Source organism: Dipodomys spectabilis, unplaced genomic scaffold (genome assembly GCF_019054845.1).
Source record: "Dipodomys spectabilis isolate Male_0828 unplaced genomic scaffold, ASM1905484v1 ptg000505l, whole genome shotgun sequence".
NCBI classification, from domain to species: domain Eukaryota; kingdom Metazoa; phylum Chordata; class Mammalia; order Rodentia; family Heteromyidae; genus Dipodomys; species Dipodomys spectabilis.
Genome location: NW_024871182.1, coordinates 4,038,519 through 4,058,531, shown reverse-complemented (window position 1 = coordinate 4,058,531; position 20,013 = coordinate 4,038,519).

Genomic DNA, 20,013 nt, shown 5'->3' with positions numbered 1-20,013 from the left:
ATTGACTGCTATAACACATGGAATATTTAGTACATTTATTACATAGGATATAGAATTGCCTATGTATGAAACTTCACGCCCAGGACTTTCACAGGAAAAAAAAAAAAAAAATGTGTCACCCTGTGTCTTACTGCATGATTCAATTTTTGTCAGTGCTGGCATCTGAACTCACAGCCTACATGGCCCAATTCATGAATGGGTGAGTGTCAGCATGCCAGCCTGGGGCATATGGAGCCAACAAGCAGTTCCCAGCACCTGAGATTGAGCTCCAGGTGTTGACAAAACAAGAACATATGGACATGCAGATGTTAGTACACAAATAAATATAGATCTTTATAGAGTGCCAGAGATGTCTATACATTATTTAGTTATATAGGCTATGTTCCTACCAATTCTTGGATATTTATTATGCCTCCATGTAATTAATATTACTGTTTTCATCCTTAATGAATTATTAAATATATCGACCACTGTCCCGAAACTATAGTGTCCATGTAATTAATAGAATTCTGTTAATGTGTCAAAAATATTCATTAAAATCCACCGGCCTCCTAAAATTACTCTCTAATTTTATGCTAGTATCATTCAGAAACAAGTAATTCAACCTTGACATTCATAACTTTCCATCGGTATTCCTATGAATAGGAACATGAATAGGAACAAGACTCTTAGGATCTCCCTCCATTGGTAGGGGTCAGGACCCGGCTTTGAACACAGGGCCTATGTTATCATTTTGGCCCATGGCTTCTCTGTAAGCCCAACAGCCTTCAGCAATGCCAGGTTACCATCACTTTTCAGCCCTGTCATTTATACCCAGGATGGTCACCTTGAAAAGAAAACAAATGTAAAACTAGCAGCCATCAGCAAGTTACTGTTTTTTTTTTTTTTTTCTGTGTCATTTTATTTATTTATTTTTCCTGTCAGAGTTTGAGGCCCAGGAACCTAAGCTCGGCTGTGGGTCCAGTGGCTGCAACCCAGACTAGAGTGATCAAAGCTGAGGCAGAGTTGCAATGCCCTGAGTTCAAACCCTGTGCTTGACAAAATAAAAATACTTAATACATGCATGCATACGTACATATATACATCAAAAATATTTAAACAATTATTAGGCTACTTGGTGTTGTATTCACATCATTTTTTTCTGCGGGGCCTGGGATTTGAACTCAGGGTCTGGGTAAATCTGCAGTACTGTTGGGGAAGGGAAAGCTCACAAGGCTGGAAGACAAGAAAGACAGGCCTGTTCCTAGCACTCGCAAAAATAATATTCGTAAATATTTTAAATACATGATTTATACTTACATACACATGTTTACTGCATATTGCAGTTAGTGTATTCATTTTTTTATTAATTTATTTTATATTTTAGAGAGTATGATTACATGTATAACATTTTTTACATCCTATTACATTGAACATAGATTTGCCTATGTAAATCATTCCTGAGACCCAGGACTTTCACTAATAAAGAAAACAAGTGGGACAATTGCCTACTTCCACCAGGTTTATGTTTTTAGCAGTTCTGTGATTTGAACTCTGGGCCTAGAAGGCTCACTTCATGAATGGGTCAATGTTAGCACACCAGTCTGACGTAAGTGAAGTTGTCGGGCAAATTTGAGGACCTGAGATGAAGCCCTAGGAGTGGACAATATATAAACAGATAGATATGTAGATTGCAGTATGTGTGCATATTTACATATGTATATGAATCTATAAATAAAGCTATATAGAGAACCAGACATTTATGTCCATGCTAGTTTATAACTCTATATAAAGAATGATGACATATCTTATTTTTATATATTCTATTACCATGAATTATTTGGTCTAAAATTATGCCTCCATTAATTAATCACGGTAGGAGACTTAATAAAGTATTAATTAAATTAATCAATGACCTGTATATGTTGCGTACAATCTTATACTACAATGACTAGCTAATCAGTAGTTCAATTGGTACATTACAAAGATTCTATTATTGTTCCTATAGATAGAAACGAGTAGGTGGAAGCCCTAGGATCAAACTCAAGGCCTAGGTGTCTTGGTTGGGCTCAGGCTTCCCTGACAGCCAGCCAGCCTTCGGCCATGCAAGGACATGTGCAATTTTCAAGCCGAGTCATTGAGAGCCAGGATGGTCACAGTGCAAAGGAAACAAAGGTAAAACTGTTGTCTAAAACTTCCAGGTTTTTCTTCCTCCATCTTGGTTGGTTTATTATTTTTGCCAGAGCTGGAGTTGAACTCGGGTTGTAGGATCCCTAGATCATCTGTGGGTGTAAACGCTGCACCACAGCCTAGGGTAATCAAAGCTGAGGCAGAGTTGTGGTGACTTGAGTTCAAGCCCCGTGCCTGCACCCAAAAACAGTTAAGCTCCTGGCTAGCAGTTTGGGCCATTTTATCTGCCACACCTGGAATTTGAACTCAGGGACTGGGTAACACTATTGTGCTTTGGGTGAAGTACAAGCTAACCTCCTAGAAGAAAAAAATCTGGAGCATTTCCCAGTGTGTGAATTCCAGCCCTATAACTGGCAAAAATAATATTTGCATACAAGTATAATATATGTCATATATATGTATTTGCATAGATATTACATGTTGTACCTAGGGCACAATATTTCCACAGAAAGGAAATCAAGTCAACATTGGCTTCTTACTCCACCTATTGACTTCGGCACTGCTGGGATTTGAACTCAGGGCCTGGAATGTCTAATTCATCAAGGGGTCAGTTTAAGCACAGCAACCTCAAACAAATTCAATGCCAGGCAGTTCCCAGGACCAGAGTTCTAGCCCGAGGAGTGGCCAATATATAAAGAGATAGATGTGTAAATTGTTGCAAATACGTGTATATAAATGTAGAGAGAGAGAGAAAGAGAGAGACAGATGTATATGTATATTCTACTGTACATTTAAATATAAATATATTTATAGAATGTTAGATGTTTATATATTATTAAATTACATGTAATATATTACTAATAATTATTAGATATTAAATTATGCCTCCATTTAATGAAGTATCATGGATTAAGGCACAATAAAATGCTCTTTGTGTAAATGGAGCTCAGGGACAATTTCTAGGCTCATAGTTTAAACCTCAGGATCTGCACTAAAAAAAAAAAAGAGCCAGTAACGGCATGTGTTTGTGTATATATACACATATTTCTATCAGTGAACATCCATAGTTGTTATCAAGAATAGCACCCAGCTAACAAATTTGCTTTGAATAGAATGATGTCATAGCACAGAGAGTGCTTTCAAGATAGGGCACGTTCCTGGTCAAAAAAAATTTAAGACCGTCCTTGGAATTTGAACCATTTTTCTGACAGGACTGGGATTTCAACTCAGGGTCTGATTAACTCTCTGGCACTGTGGGGGAGGGGAAACCCACCAACATTGAAGACACACTCATACACACACACACAACCCATATGCATGCAAAATCAGAGATTTCTACACTGTAACCTTTGGGTATTCTCTACCTTTTTCCCCACTAAGTCTAGTGGTTGTTGGCCTAGGAGTTTGATGCATGCAACACCACCTGGCATCTATAATTTTGGGGAACAGAATGGCTTCCCCGATCAGCCTTTCCCAATCCCAGCTCCTTGATTGGATCATGGTCTATCCAGACCCTTTGGGGTTCCTTTTACAGACTTGCCAAGATCCTTTAAAAAGGCATCACATTCTGGGCACTAGTGGCCAACGCCTGTCATCCTAGCTACTTAGGAAGGTGAGATCTGGCTTCCAAGCCAGCTTGGGCAGGAAAGTGTGTGAGACTCTTATCCTCGATGCACCATCAGAAAACAAGAAGTGTCCCTGTGGCTCAAGTGGTAGAGTGCAAGCCCTGAGAAAAAGAGGTCAGGGGCAACAGCTCATGGACAGCAACAACAAGGAGAGGATTGCATGTTGGCTTTGGGATTGGCATGGGACAAATATTAGAAATTTCAAGTGCGCCAAGATAAAGCAGTACCTCCTTTAGTCCCGTCCCACTATCTTGTCCACCTCGTGGCCTTGGCCGTGCTTCAGGTCAGGATGGCTCTGGATTGACAGGATGGCTCCAAGGAGGAAGATCCCAGACCAATTGCCCTGGCTCCTTCCTCCCTGCTCACACTGCTGCTTCTGCTATTTGACATAGACCTTCTTCCTGAAATCCATCCATGAGATCATTGACACCAACACAGTGATGAGTGGTGGGTCCACCCTAACTCGGGGAAGTCAGAAGTGGAAGTCAACCTGGGACTAGGAGCTTCTACTCTGGGTGTGGGCTGAGGCCAGGGCTGACATTTATTTCATTCTGAGCCTTGCATGGTTAGGGAGATAGTGTAGACACGACATTGAGTCAGGTAAGATGGGAATCTGTAGGACCACTTGTGTGTGGGAGGCTGTGGGACTCAGGGGGCCAATGTTCTTGGTACTCCTCTCTCGGACGTCCCTCTCCCTCTCTCATCCCTCAATAGTAAAAGAGAAACTTTAAATAAGGGTGTCGAAGAGGGGGCAAAGGAGTATTTCCATGTGAACCAGACTTGTGCTTCATATTCATCCTAGCCCCTAATTCCTATTTATTTGAGGATTGGCCATATGCGTTTGGGGGCAGGGAATCATCCTAGCTGAGAATGTGGCTCAGTGATAGAGTGGTAGCCTAGCTAGCCTGAAGCCCTGTGTTTGATTCCAAAAATGAAAAAGCTGGAAGGGGAGTTGGGGCTCAACTTGTAGACTACCAGGCATGATCAATTAGAGATCAAGGAGAGTGGTCAGGCCCTGTGTTCAAGCCCCATAACTGGAAGAACAAATCTTTGTGGAGGCTTTATTTTCACTTTGGAAACAATTTATTCTTTGTGATAAGCATAACATAGGCCTCTTTCCTGACCACCAATGGGCCATTAGATGTCCCTGGAATTTGGGACTCCTCCCAGCAGCCTCTGCTCTACTCGGCCCGGAGTTTACGCTTCCTATCACCAGGCAGATGGAGGCCTAGAGAAGCCCACCTGGCCACCTAGTTCTGGTGGCTGCTGAGGATTTTGGGACTCAGTATGTCACATAGGGAGTCATCATCCCCATCAGTCTACAGAAAAAGGGACAGAGCACTGCAAGCCTGAGCGCACCAGCTGTGGGCAGTTATGGATGTGGGGATCTGCAGCAAGACATGCTCTGTGGGGGAGTCCGGGGAAGGGAACCCTGACCTCTCCTCTTGCAGTTTCCACACTATCCTGAAGTTGCAATTCTTCAAAACCTTTCTGCTTCTCCCTCATTTTGACCACCCAGGAGCCTGAGGCCTCTGAAGCAACTGCACTTGTGAGGAGCTCAGCCTGTGTCAGCATTTGAAACCCTGTGTAAGAGAGACCGCAGCACTTGCAGTTATCTACTCTTCATCTTCTCCTGAGACAGCCGGCACCTGCACTCTGCTTTCTCCTGACACAGCTGATCCAGAATGAACATCTGTCCTTTAAATGCCAGGAGGGATTCCTGGACGGTGTGGATATGTGCTGACAGCTGGTTGCATCGATGCTGGAGCTCATCTGCAGGACTTTGGAGGTCCACCTCATCAGACATGTTGTGGATGAAGCAGCTTTTCTTCTCGGATGCCCACATGTCCCACTTCCCATTCTCTCACATGTTGTGGTGGCAGATCACGGGGAAGGGGACCTGTGGCTCTGGCTCTATCTGGCACTGAGCTGTCCCAGGGAGGAGGAGTGCCTGCAGCAGTCCTGAAGGAGTTGCCCCCTGTGGATCTCAGCCTCTGAGATTGCTAACAGAGCCAAGTCCCCCTCAGTTTGGGAGACATCTCCATCCTCTGCCATGGGCACATCGAGGAGCATCGCTTCCTCAGCTTTTGCTTCTCCAGGGTTCACATCATCCCCTTCCCCAGGGAAAGCCAGGAAGCTCAGCTGGGCCTGCAGGTGGACTTGTCACTTCCAAGCACTTGAAACTGTCCTGCCACTCTGGGGGCACCATCTAGTCCCCCCATTTGGTCGGACACTGCACTTGTTTCAGCTGCTCCAACAGCTGGGTCTACCTCTGCAGTTGCTACTGCAGGACCTACTACTTGGAGCACAGCTGCTCATTGGAAGTGATGTGCTGCTCACAGGTGGCTCTGAGCTCCTTCAGCTAGGCCAGGGACTGCTCTTGCTGCTCCTGCAGCCCCCGAGCCATTTGGCTCTCTCTCAGCCACCTCTTTCCATTCCTCTATCTTATAATCTGAGCAGTCCAGCTGTTCCCGCAGATATTTCCTCAGCTGCTGTTCTGAGTCCACAATGCTGGTGAGATCCTCCTTCTCACTGCTCACCATGGGGAGAGCGTCCCGCAGCAAGGCCAGCTGTTCCTCCATCTGTGGGTTGCACACACATGCACATCGTGGGGTCTCGGGGATCTCCTGCCGATCCTTGGTTTTCTCCTCTAGTCTTCTCAGTTGCTCCCTTTGCTCCGCAATCTGGAGACGGAGTCTCTGGTTTTCCTGGACCTAGATGTGAAGTTGTTCCTCCAGGTTTTTCAACCCCATCTGCGTGCGGTAGATGTGGGCCTGCAGTTGCTGCTCCTCCTGAGATGGACCCTCAGGGGGCAATGGCTCTGCCAGCTTCGTTCTCAGTTCCCTCAGCTATTCTCTAGGTGCATCACCTATCTCAATCCCCACTCCTTCTCCTCTGTCAGTTGGTTTACCTGGTCGGTCATCCACCAGTCCTCCTCCTTCTGCAGGGTCCTCTCAACGCTCAGGTTCTGCGAGAACGTGTCTGTCTCCAGATTTCCTGTGGTCACCATTCAGCTCAGGTTGTCCTGTAGTCTCTTTAGTACATCATGCCTCCGCAGCACTTGTTGGAACTTGCAGATTCTGTTCTTCCTGATGCTCCTCTATGTCCAGAGTGCTTCCAGCTTCTCCTAAAACTCTGTGTTCACTTGCTCCATGTCATAGAAACTTCTGGTCTTTTCCTTGAGCTGAAGTGTTACATCTTTCAGCTGTTGGAACAACATTTCAGTCTCCTTCTGTAAGTAGTAACCACAGAAGCTACCATCTCCAGCTCCCCCATGTCCTGCTCTATGGCCTGTAGGCAGCTGGTGAGGGCTTCGTGCTCCATTTCTGTCATCGGCTGTAAGCAGCATGTGGGCTGGTGCCGATTCTAAATCACTTTCTGTTGAAACCAGCCTCTCTATGGGTAGCTTGTGGATGTCTAGCTCAGTTTGGTGCTTTGTGCACTTGGGCTACCTTCTCCTTCTCTTTCTCTTGTCAATCCTGCACGTCTGTCTTTTCCTTCTTCAGTGGTTGGATCTTGTCACAGAGCACCTGGTTCCTTCTTTTGCTGTAGTGCAGGGCAGGCATCACATGTCTGTAGCACCTCTGCAGATTCTTGGTGGTATCAGGACCCTTGAACTCTGGACCCTGGTGGCTGTGACTATGTCCAAAAGCAGGGGAGGCCTTTGGCCAGACCCTCCATTGAATCACCCTCCCCAGTGTAGTTTGTCTTTGGGATCCTTCCCTTTTTTGTATTCTTTGTTTTCTTGAATGTTGAAGGTCTGACGATGGGATTTTTCTGCTGGTGTTCTTGCAGTAGTTTGTTGCCCACAGCTCTGTCTCAGATTCTTGTTGTTTGAGACATCTAAGTCCTGGGATGGGAAAGATGGGCTGGCCACATTCCCAAGCTCTGGGAAATCCTCTATTCTCCCACTCACTGACTAGGTCCTCAATTTCCTATTGTACTCCAAATTCACCTCGATACTCTTGCTTACCACTCAGTTACCTCTACCTTCCTCAACTGCTGGTAGTGGTGTCAACCAACAGATGGCCGGATGGTTGCACAGATTGTTGTGTATGTCTGTTTGTTGCCTGTCCTGGACATTGAACTCAGGATCTAGGCACAGTCCATGAGCTGCTTTTGCTCAAAGCTACACCTCTACCACTGGAGCCACACGGCTCTACTTCTGGCTTTGTTGATACTGAAGTTGGACAGGGGTCTCAAGTACTTTCCAGTCTAGGGTGACTTTGACCATGAATCTCCTTTCACAGCCTTGGAAGTATCATGGAGGACTGCTGAGAGCCACTGGTGCCTGCTTAATCATTGGTCTTGCTGATGTTCTTGGACAGACCAGTGAGTTCCCTAACTTCGGGTTTAAGTGTTGGGAGCTGGAGCCTACAATTCTAATCCTGGTCCTGCCACCTCCAAATGGCAGGAAATCCTAAGAAACTCATTTTTATCCATATGAATACCAATGGAATGTGATATATGTCATGCTTGAATGGGCAGTTCTTGAATAATTCTAGGATAAAATTATATACAATTATATTCTACGATACTGATTGATTTTAATCAATACTTTATGAAGCGTTTAAAAAATTACATTCATTAAAGGAGAAATAATGAAATACCTAAGAATTGATTGTCACATAGCATAGAGATGCCATTTTTTTCCTGCCAGGACTGGGATTGCAACTCATGGTCTGGGTAACTGTGTTGTATTGTGTAGGAAGGGGAAGCTTGCTTTCTTGAAGTCAAGAAATTCAAGTCTGTTCCTTAGGCCTGAAATCGATCCCCACCACTAGAAAACATCCTATTTGTGTACATTTTAAATATATGATTTAAAGTTACATACATATATTGACTCGATATTGCATTCAGTGTAGTTATTCATTTTACCTTCTGTTTTGTTCATGTAGTAACCATTTATTTTATTGACTATTATGGCACATAGAATATTGATTACATTGATTATATAGGATATAGGTCTGCATATGTATTCCACTTCATACTTGACACACAGGACTTTCACAGAAAAGGAAAACATATGTCACCATCTGCTTCTTACTCCACGATTGTTTGGGAGAGCTGGCATCTGAACTCATGGCCTACAGGGCCAAATTCATGAATGATTGAGTGTCAACCTGCCATCCTGGGGCAAACTGAGCTGATAGGCATTTCTCAGGACCTGAGATTGAGCCTCTGGAGTTGACCAAATAAGAACAGTCTGGCACGCACATAGTAGTGTGCTAATAATTATATATCTTTATAGTGTGCCAGAGATGTTTATCCATTATTCAGTTATATAGACTACATTCCTAACAATTATTGGGTATTTGTTATGCTTCCATATAATTAATATTATTGTTTTAATCCTTAATAAACTATTAAGTAAATCAGTGTCCTGAAATTGTTGTGTCCCTGTAAGAAATAGTTGTCTTTTTATGCTTCATATTAAATAAAATCAATCAGCCTACTGAAATCATGATGTCTAAATTTATACAAGTATCATTCATGAGCAACTCACTCAACTGTGACACTTACAACATTCAATCATTACTCCCTCTCTTAGGATCCCCCGCCATTCAGAAGTGACATGACTGAGATTGGACTCTAGGTTTATATTGTCCTGCAGGACTGTCTTCCCCAGTACCCTGCCAGCCTTCAGTACTGCAAGGTGAAGTACCCTATGTAGCCGTGTCCTTCAGACCCAAATGATCATGGTGCAAAATGTTAAAACTCCATCCCACCACTTCTTCTCTGTGCGTTCCCTCACCCCCATAAGGCCTGGACATCTAGGATCCCAGGATCACATGTGGTTCCAGTGGTTGCACCCCAGACTATGGTCATGGAAGTTAAATAGAGTTGCCTTACATGAGTTCAAGACCTTGTTTCGCAAAAAAAAAAAAAACAAAAAAAAATTATCTCCCTGGCTTGCAATTGGTGCTGTTTTTTCTGCCAGGGTTTGGATTTGAACTCAGGGTCTGAGTAACTCTGCAGCACTGTGGACAAAGGGGTAGCTCACCGTGCTTGAAGAAAAGAAAGTCAGACCTAGGCCCTAGGCTTGAATTCAAGCCCCACCCCTGGGAAACATACTATTTATATACATTGTAATGATAGGATTTGTACTTACTCATAGATGTTCAGTACATATCCTGTTTGTTGTGGTTATTTATTGTATTTCTGTTTTATTCATTTATTTACAATTTATTTTATTTACTGTGGTAACACATATTCCATTTATTATTTTGATGACATCCTATCACATAGTCACATAATATCTAGAGTTGTAGACATGTTCTCCAACAAGTCTGACACCCAGAATGCTCAGAGCAAAGGAAAACAGGTGTCACACTCTGCTTCTTACTCCATGATCCAATTGTTGACAGTGCTGGGATCTGAACTCAGGGACTAGCAGACCCAATTCATGAATGGGTGTGTCAAAACGGCAACCTCTAGCCCAGGAAACTGCCAGGCAGTTCCCAGACCCTGACATTGAGCCACAGGGGTGGACAAAATAGACATACATGGATAGGCAGGTGGTAGTACACCAATAAATATATATTTGTATGGAGTGCCAGAGACATCTACCTAGGATTCAATGACATCAACTACATTCCTAACAACTCTTAGGTAGTTACTATGCCACCATTGAAGGAATAGGATTCTTTTCATTCTTAATAAACTATTCCATAAGATCAGTCAGCATCCTAGGATCATTGTGTCTAATTTTAGACTAGACCCATCCATGGGGAAACTTCTCAATCAAGAGTTTGCTCACATTCCATCGGTATTCCGATGCATAGGAATGAGTCTCTTGGGAAATACCCCGATTGGTTGGTGTCAGGACCAACTTGAACTCAGGGCCAACATTGCTGCATGGGACTATGGCTTCCCTGATAGCCCACTAGCCTTCGCCAATGCAAGGTGAAGTACCCTTTGTAGGCGAGTCATTCAGAGCCAGGATGATCACCGTGGAAAGAAAACCAATGTCAAAGATCCATCCCGTGGCTTTTTTTCTCTCTCTCTCTCTCTCTCTGTGTGTGTGTGTGTGTGTGTGTGTGTGTGTGTGTGTGTGTGTGTGTGTATTTTCCTGCAAGACTTCACGGCCTAAGATCCCAGGGTTGGCTATGGGCCCATGGCAGCCCGCCACCCTGAGGTTACTGAAGCTGAGGCCATTATATTCCTAAATTCATAATTTAAACATAGGATCTATATTGACATACATGTGCAGATAACAACTTGCATTCAGTGCATTTCTTCTCCTAAATTTGTGTCTAATTCATGGAGATATTGTGTATTTTACTGAGTATGGTGACAGCTATAACTGTGCTGACATGGATGACAACCTGTTCCCATGGTTATATGGTTGCCTATGTATTCATTCTCCATCCTAGGTGAGACCCAGGACTTTCACAGGAGAGGAAAATAGGTGCAACGACTGGCTTCTGACATCAGGATGAATCTTTTGTCAGTGCTGGGATTTGAACTCAGGTCTGGGTAACTCTGTTGCACTGTGGGGAAGGGAAGGCTCAACATCCTTGAAAACAAGAATGTCAGGCCTGGTCCAGGGCCTTATTCGATGCCCTAGCACTGGACAAAATAAGAAGCCCAGCTCTTTTATGCATAGCATCTCTATTTACATACAGGTGTGGTATGCGTCTTGTATTCAGTGTAGTTATTCTTTTTATTTTGTCTTTTTCAAGGATGTATTGTGTATTTTATTGAGCATAGAATGACATATAAAACTGTGCTGACATGGATGACAATCTATTCCCACAGGTGTAGAGTTGCTTATGCTTTCTTGATTCTTGCTGAGACCCAGCACTTGCACAGTACAGGGAAACAGTTGCAAGGACTGGCTTCTCAAATCAGGATAAACCTTTTGGTAGTGCTGGAATTTGAACTTGGGGTCTAGGAAGCCCAACAGCCAAATAGGTCCACATGAGCCAATCAGCTTGTGAGCCACTAAGGATCTAGGCCATACCCAGAACCTGAGATCGAGCCCCAGGGTGGGGATGGGGCAAAATTTTCATCCATTCATAAGCTGAAGCTAGTATGCTAATTACCTATTTGGATAGAGTAGGAGATGTAGTGAGCTGTGTTCGTATCCAATCTACCATTTGAGTACTGATTCTTGGATCTTTCCCAATGCCTCCAATTCCTGAATGTGATTCTTATTGTCACACTTCATGAACTCTTAATTAAAACTAATTGTTGTGCCATACATCTTGCCTATCATTTCCTATGAGAATCATGCATGAACTAAATTCTTCCCTAGGCCTGAATTCAAGCACCTCATAACATTTATAGACATGTTAAATATATGATTTATACTTACATCAATATATTCAGTCTATATCATGTTTTTTGGAGTGATACATTATATTTTATCATTTATTTAGTTAGTTAGCATTTATTTTATGGACTGTGAGTACACCTATAACATTTATTGCATTTATTCCCATCTATTCCATAGCATGTAGCTTTGCAGACATATTATGAACTTGTACAGAAAAGGAAAACAGGTGTCACCGTTGAAATCTTACACCAGGAAGAAATTTTTGGTAATGATGAGACCTGATGTGAAGGCCTGAGAGGCCCAATTCATGAATGAGTGAGTGTCAACTCCACAGCCTCTAGCCCATTCAGCTTCCAAGTGGATCTCAGGACCTGGGATCAAGACCCAGGTTTGGCCAAAATAGCAGTAACTTTGTATGACGATGGTGGTAAATAAATAAATATAAATTTATTTATTTATTTATTTATTTATTTATTTTGGGTTGCATCGTGGAGCCTGAACTCTGGGCCTGGGCACTGTCTCTCAGCTCTTCAGCTTAAGAATAGCACTCTTCCATTTGAGCCACTGTGCCACGTCCGGGTTTTTACTTTTTGCTTATGTCGTACTGAAGAATTGAACCCATGGCCTCAGGCAAGCAAGGCAAGCACTCTACCACTGAGCCACTTTCCCAGCCCAAATATAAATTTAGATATTTAGATACTGCCAGAGGTGTCTATCTAGTATTCAATGACATATATTACCTTCCTACTGATTCTCAGGTATTTAGTTAGGACTCCATTTAATCAATAGTATTCTTTTAATGCATAATAAACTACGAATTAAAATCAAACCCTGTCCAGTGATTATTGGGTCTAATTTTATGCAAGACTGATTGATGGACTACCCTTTCAACCATGATATTAATCACATTCCTCTTGTGTTCTTATGGACAAGCAATAGTTTCTTAGGCTCTTCAACCCCTTGTAAGTGGCATGACCGCGGTTCGAACTCAGGGCTTAGTGTCCACGTTGGCCTATGGCTTCACTGACAGCGCCAGCCTTCAGAAATGCCAGGTGGCCTACAGGTTGCAGCCATGTCATTCACACCCCGGATGGTCAACCTGCATGGAAGGAGAACAGAAACTGCTGACCTTCCGCGGTTTGTGGCTTTTTTTCTATGCTGTTTTCATTTTGTTTTCCTGTGAGCCCCTGAGGCCTAGGACCCCAGGATGAGCTGTGAGTCCAGAAGCTGCACCATTCCAGCCTAGGGTGATGGAAACTGAGGCAGAGTTGCCACAACCTGAGTTCAAGCCCCGTGCTTGGCAAAAAATTAATTAATTCATTAACAACACTATTGAATCTCCCTGTCTTGGATTTTGTGCCATTTTGTTGTCTACCAGGCCAGGGATGTCACCTTGGGATCTGAGTAACTCTGATGCACTTGGGGCAGAGGGTGGAAGAAAAGGGAAGCTCTCCTCCCTTGAAGACAAGGAATTCAGGCCTGTTCCCTAAGCCTGAATTCAAGCCCCAGCCTTGGCGAACATAACATTTATAGACGTTTTTATTATATCATTTATACTTACATCCATACATTCAGTCTATATCTTGTTTGTGGAATGATTCATTATATTTTATTATATATTTATTTGTTTACCATTTATTTTATGGACTGTGAGTGCACCTATAACATTTATTACATTCATTCAAATCTATTCCATAGCATGTAGCTTTGCAGACAAATTATAAACATCATACCTGACACCCAGCACTTGCACAGAAAAGGAAAACAGGTATCACACTTGCAATCTTACTCCAAGAAGACATTTTTAACAATGCTGGGACCTGAACTGAGGGCCTAGAAGCCCAATTCACAAATGTGTGAGTGTTAGCACGGCAGCCTCTAGCACATTCAGGTGCTAGGTGGATCCCAGGACCTAGGATGAAGACACAGGTTTGGCCAAAGTAGCAATACTTCTCTATGCAGACGGTGGTATAAAAATAAACATATATTTAGATATTTAGATATTGCCAGTGATGTCTATCTAATATTCAATGACATATACTACCTGCCTAGTGATTCTCAGATATTTAGTGAGGACTCCATTTAATCAATAGTATTCTTTTAGGGGCTGGGAATGTGGCTCATTTTGATAGTGCTTGCTTTGCATGCATGAGTCCCTGGTTCGATTCCTCAGCAACACACAATCAGAAAAAGCCGGGAATGGCGCTGTGTCTCGCATGGTACCGCGTTAAACCAGAGCTGAAATGCTGAGGGACAATGCCCAGGCCCAGAGTTCAGGCCCCACTACTGAAAACACACACACACACACACACACACACACACACACACACACACACACAGAGATTATTATTTTAATGCATAACAAACTATAAATAAAATCAATCCACATCTTGTGAATTCTGGGTTTAATTTTATGCTAGACTAATTGACAAACTATTCTTCCAACCATGACATTGACGACATTCCTCTGGTGTTCCTATGGACAGGCAATAGTTTCTTACGCTCTCCAGCCCTTTGTAAATGTCATGGCCGGAATTCAAACTCAGGGCCCAGGTGTGCAGATTGGCCTATGGCTTCACTGACAGCCTGCTGACAGCAATTCCAGGTGACCTACAGGTTGCAGTTGTGTCATTTGGAACCGGGATGGTCACCATGCATGGAAGGAAAACCGAGAAACCTCTAACAGTTTGCAATTCATGGCAATTTTTCCTTGCCATTTTCACTTTTTTTTCCTGTCAGCCCCTGAAGCATAGGATCCCAGGATGGGCTGTGGGTCTAGAGGCTGCACCAACCCAGACTAGGGTGATGGAAGCTGAGGCAGAGTTGCCATGACCTAACTTCAAGCTCCGTGCTTGGCTAAATAAATAAATAAATAAATAAAATATAGAAAATAAAATAAAATAAATTTTAAAAATTTAAAAATATGGCTTGGAATGCGTGCTCATTTTTTTTTTCTGCCAGGCCTGGGATTTGAACTTGGAGTCTGGGAAACTCTAAAGCACTGTGGGGAATGGGGAAACTCACCCTCTTTGAATACATGCAATTCAGGTCTGTTCCCTAGGACTGAATTCAATCCCCAGCCCTGTAAATTAATTTTCATCCACATTTGAAATTATTAATATCTACATACTTATATTTACTGCATATTGCTTTTTTGTATTATTCATTCATTATATTTATTGACTATTATTACACTTATAACACATTTTAATTTACTACATCTTATGAAAATTATACAGATTTGCATATATATTATATATCTTACTTCAGACCGAGGACATTCACAGAAATACTGTAGTAGATGATGCCATGCTTAAAAAAGCAGAAAGAATACACCAACTGAAGTCTAATTTACTGAAGTCTTATTTATCCCTAGGCACCACAGTGGCTCTCATCTGTAAGCTACTCAGGAGGCTGAGAACTGGAAGATGAAATTTCAAAGCCAATGAATGCAGAAAAGCCTGAGAGATATCATCTCCAATTAACTGGCAAATGCCAGGCTACAGGCATAGCTGAAGTGGTAGAAAATCAGCTATGAATAAGAAAGCCAAAAAGAGCAAGCTGACTTCAAATGTGAGGAGAGGAGGTAGGGGAATAAAAGGCAGAGAAATCCTCCAAAAACAGAGAACAAAACGACAATACATATATAAATCCCACCTAATTTAAGGTACCAACCAAACTGAAAAAAAATGAAGCTTGTGCAGTTGTATAACTGTACATGAGCACATAAGCTCTTAGGTGCACTTCAAAGCTATGTTTTTAATAATATATATGTATATATATTTATAATGCATGTATATATATATATATATATATCTTTAAATAAACTAAGAAACCAACCAATGAATAAATACTTCTGAATTAATACCTTAACCATGGCATTATAAATTATTTATACTAAAAGTGTATTCCAAGTTTCTTTTCTCAGAATCAATCTTTAAGAAGTTTGTTCATGTTCCTGGCACAGGTGACTCAAGCCTATAATCCTAGCTACTCAAGAAGCTGTGATCTGAGGTTGCTGGTTCAAAGTCAGCCCAGGCAGGAAAGTCCGAGAGACTCTTATCTTCAATAAACCACTAGACAACCGAGGTGGCACTGTGACTCAAGTAGCAGATCACTCGCCTTGAGCTGAAGAGCACAGGCATAACCCCTGAGTTCAAGCCCCAGGACCAAAAAATAAATAAAAAACGAAGTTTGTTCATGCAGATCATAAAATTCTAACATTCTGAGCTTTAGGAAACTTTTCTGCCAGGGTCTTATGCTCTTTAGGCACGTACTCCACTACTGAGATACATCACAGTCCCATTGTTTTGTTTTTCATGTTACAATCCAGTTTATTCCCAAAATGCTTAGAAGTACCTACTGTCCTCACAGAAGTGAGGTTTTATTCAGAAACCCAACCTTTTGTGCTATGAGGACTCCCCTAGTGTATTTCTTGGTAGGCACTGAGGAAAACTCATATGACACAAATGCAGAGAGTTTATAATAGTAGAAATAACTGTAAATAGAAATAAATTCAACAGTCCGGACATTCTAGGGAGAAATGATGTCCTTATTTTCATTCTCATTCTTCAAGGCAGATGGTCAAAATAGAAACACCAATGTGCTATACTGAAATGTAAAAGATTATACACTTTTTTGAAAAATTCTCATGTTATAAAATCAATATGTATCAAATAAAGGCAAAGTGAACTTAAAAATATATTAAAAATTCTAATGAAGTTCCCTGGCTTGGAATGTGTGCCATTTTTTTTTTTTTTTTGTCAGTCGTGGGGCTTGAACTCTGGGCCTGCGCGCTGTCCCTCAGCTCTTCAGCTCAAGGTGAGCGCTCTACCACTTGAGCTACAGCGCCACTTCCAGTTTTCTGGTGGTTTATTGGAGAGAAGATTCTCACGGTCTCTCCTGCCCGGGCTGGCTTTGAACCACGATCCTCAGATCTCAGCCTCCTGAGTAACTAGGATTACAGGCGTGAGCCACCAGCGCCCGGCTATGTGTGCCATTTTTTTGTCTGCAAGTCTTGGAATTTGAACCCAGGGTCTGGGTAACACTGTTGCACTGTGGGGAAAGGGGAAGCTCGCCGTGCTTGAAGACCAGGAAGTCAGGCCTGTTCCCTAGGCCTGAATTCAAGCCCCAGACCTGGAAAATGTACTCCTTATATATATTTTAAAGATAGGATTGAACTTCCATACAGATGTTCAGTCTATATTATGTTTGGTGTAGTTATTCACTGTATTTTTTTATTTTTTTCATTTATTTACCATTTATTTTATTGATTGTGATGACACCTAACTATGTATTATATTGTTTACATCTTATCACATACCATCTAGATTTGTAGATGTGTTCTCCATCATGTCTGACACCCAGGACTCTCCCAGAAAAGGAAAACAGGTGTCGCACTTGGCTTCATACTCCAAGATTAAATTTTTAGCACTGCCAGGATCTGAACTCAGTGCCTAGCAGGTCCAATTCATGAATGAGTGAGTGTGAGCACAGCAGCCTCTAGCCAATGAAGCTGTTAGTTGATTCCCAGGTGCTGAGATCGTGACCTAGGATTGGCCAAAACAGCGATACAAGGATAGGCAGACAGTAGTATACAAATAAATATATGTTGGTAAAAAGCACCATAGCCGCCTATCTATGATTGAATGACATATCCTATATTCCTACCAACTCTTAGGTATTTATTGTACCATAATTAAACGAATACTATTCTTTTCATGCTTAATAAAGCATGAAATTCAGACCAATCATTGTCCTAGGATTTTTGTATCCAATTTTAGGCTCGACCAATGCACAAACTTCTCTTTCAATTGGTATTCCTATGCATAGTAATGAGTATGTTGTGATCTCCTGCCATTGGTAGTTGTCCTTACCTGGATTTGAACCCAGGTTCAAATGTTGACAGGTTGGCCTATGGCTTCCCTGCTAGCCCGCCAGCCTTCAGCAATGGCAGGTGAGGTGTACTTTGCACCCGTGACATTCAGACACAGGATGGTCACCACGCAAAGAAAAAAAAAACACCCTTCCCTCTGCAGCTTGTCACTTTTTGTGCTATCTCACTTTTTTCTTTCTGCAAGCCCTCTGGGCCTAGGATTCCAGGATTGGGTAAGGGTCCCGAGGCTGCACCCAGCCTAGGGTGGTCTAAACTGGGGCAGAGTTGCCACGACCTGAGTTCAAACTACATGATCGGCCAAAAAAAAAAAAAAAAAAAAGGAAAAAGACAAAAGACAAAAATTAATTGATTAGTTAACAAAATTTAAAATTAATAGAGCTCCCTGGTTTTGAATTTCTGCCAGTTTTCTTTTCTAGACTGGGAATTAAACTCAGGAACTTGTAGCAATGTGAAGGAAAGTGCAGATTTGCTACTACTTGAGTTCAAACCCCGTGCCAAGACAAAACTAAAGAATTAAGTCACTGAACTTGGCACAGGGATTAGTTGTGGAGATGGGAGGTAAGGGATGGTAGGGGGAAAACAAAGGAGGAGGTAACAATGCTCAATAGGAAATATACTCATGACCTTGCTCATGTAACTGTGACCATTCTGTACAACATTTTTACAATAAAAAAACATACAAAAAAAGAAACAATGTAGTATTCCGAGAAGCACTTTGGGGTTAAGAAAAGGATGTCTGAATAGATGTACAAAATTCTACACTGCTTTTTATTTAATGTTCAGTATGGAACTGAATAAACTGATTCCATTAAAAAATTAAGTCACTGTCTTGGAACTGGGGCCAGTATTTATACCATTGTTGGGATTTGATCTCACCATCCTGGTAACTCTTTTATACCCTGGGTGAAGGAAAAATTTACTGTCCTTGAGGAAAAGAAATTCAGGCTAGAGTTCCCATGGCCTGAATGAAGGCCCTACAATGGAAAAGATATTTCTATACATGTGTAATATATGATATATCCTTACATATGTATGTTTTTTACATGTTATGTTTTTCATTATTGATTTTGTATTTATTTGATTCATTTTTTTATTTTTTATTTTACTTATATTATCATTCCATTTACATATTGCACATCTATTATAAAATTATACACAATAATTTAAGACATTGACTCATTTATCATTAAAACTTTTTATGTTGAAACATGATACATAATTAAATGGAGGCATTTGTCACAGTCTTCTCACGTTTAGCGTCTCTCCCAAGAATGAGCTTTGTCTTACTTATCTTTGGACACCTTCCTATAGGGATGTCTTTAGATAATTTATACTGAGAAGCCTTTTCTTGAGGACAGGCAAGTTGTTGGATAAAATTGTAAGGGGGAGGCTAGAAATGTGGCTTAGTGGTAAAGAGCTCACTCAACATGCATGAATACCAGGGTTTGAATCCTCAGTGCCACATGCTCAGAAAAAGCTAGACGCAGTGGATTGGCTCAGATGGTAGAGTACCAGCCTTGAGAAAAACAATCCCCAGGACTGTCAAAAACAATAGGCCAGATGCCGGTGGCTCACACCTGGAAAACTACCTTCTCATTAGGCTTAGATTTGAAGACCACCGTTCAAAAACAGCCTAGGCAACAAAAGCCTGCTAGATTCTTATCTCCAATGAACCACTAAAAAATCCCATGTGGAGCTGTGGCTCAAGTGGTAGAGAGTTAGCATTGACTCAATTGCTCAGGGACAGTGCCCAGGGTTGTTACAAGACACACAACTGGAAAAAAATTGAGGGTTAATCAAAGTACTTTTCTATTTGCTAATTATGAGAACATTCTCTGGAAAATCAACACTCATATACACCAGAATTGAAGTCAGACCTCCAGGCTTAAGTGTAGCAGATCCACATGCCCAGCCTCATAGACTCTAGCATTGTAACCTTGTGTCCACAGAGTTCTGAAAAGTCCAATGTTGAAAGGCTTAATATGCTCCCAAAGCCTTTTGTGATAAGCAGTTGGCTTGTATTGTCAATGTCATTACATGTCTGAACCTAGCAGAGCACCAGTAGCTCTTGCCAATCACCCTAGCTCAGGAAGCTGAGGTCT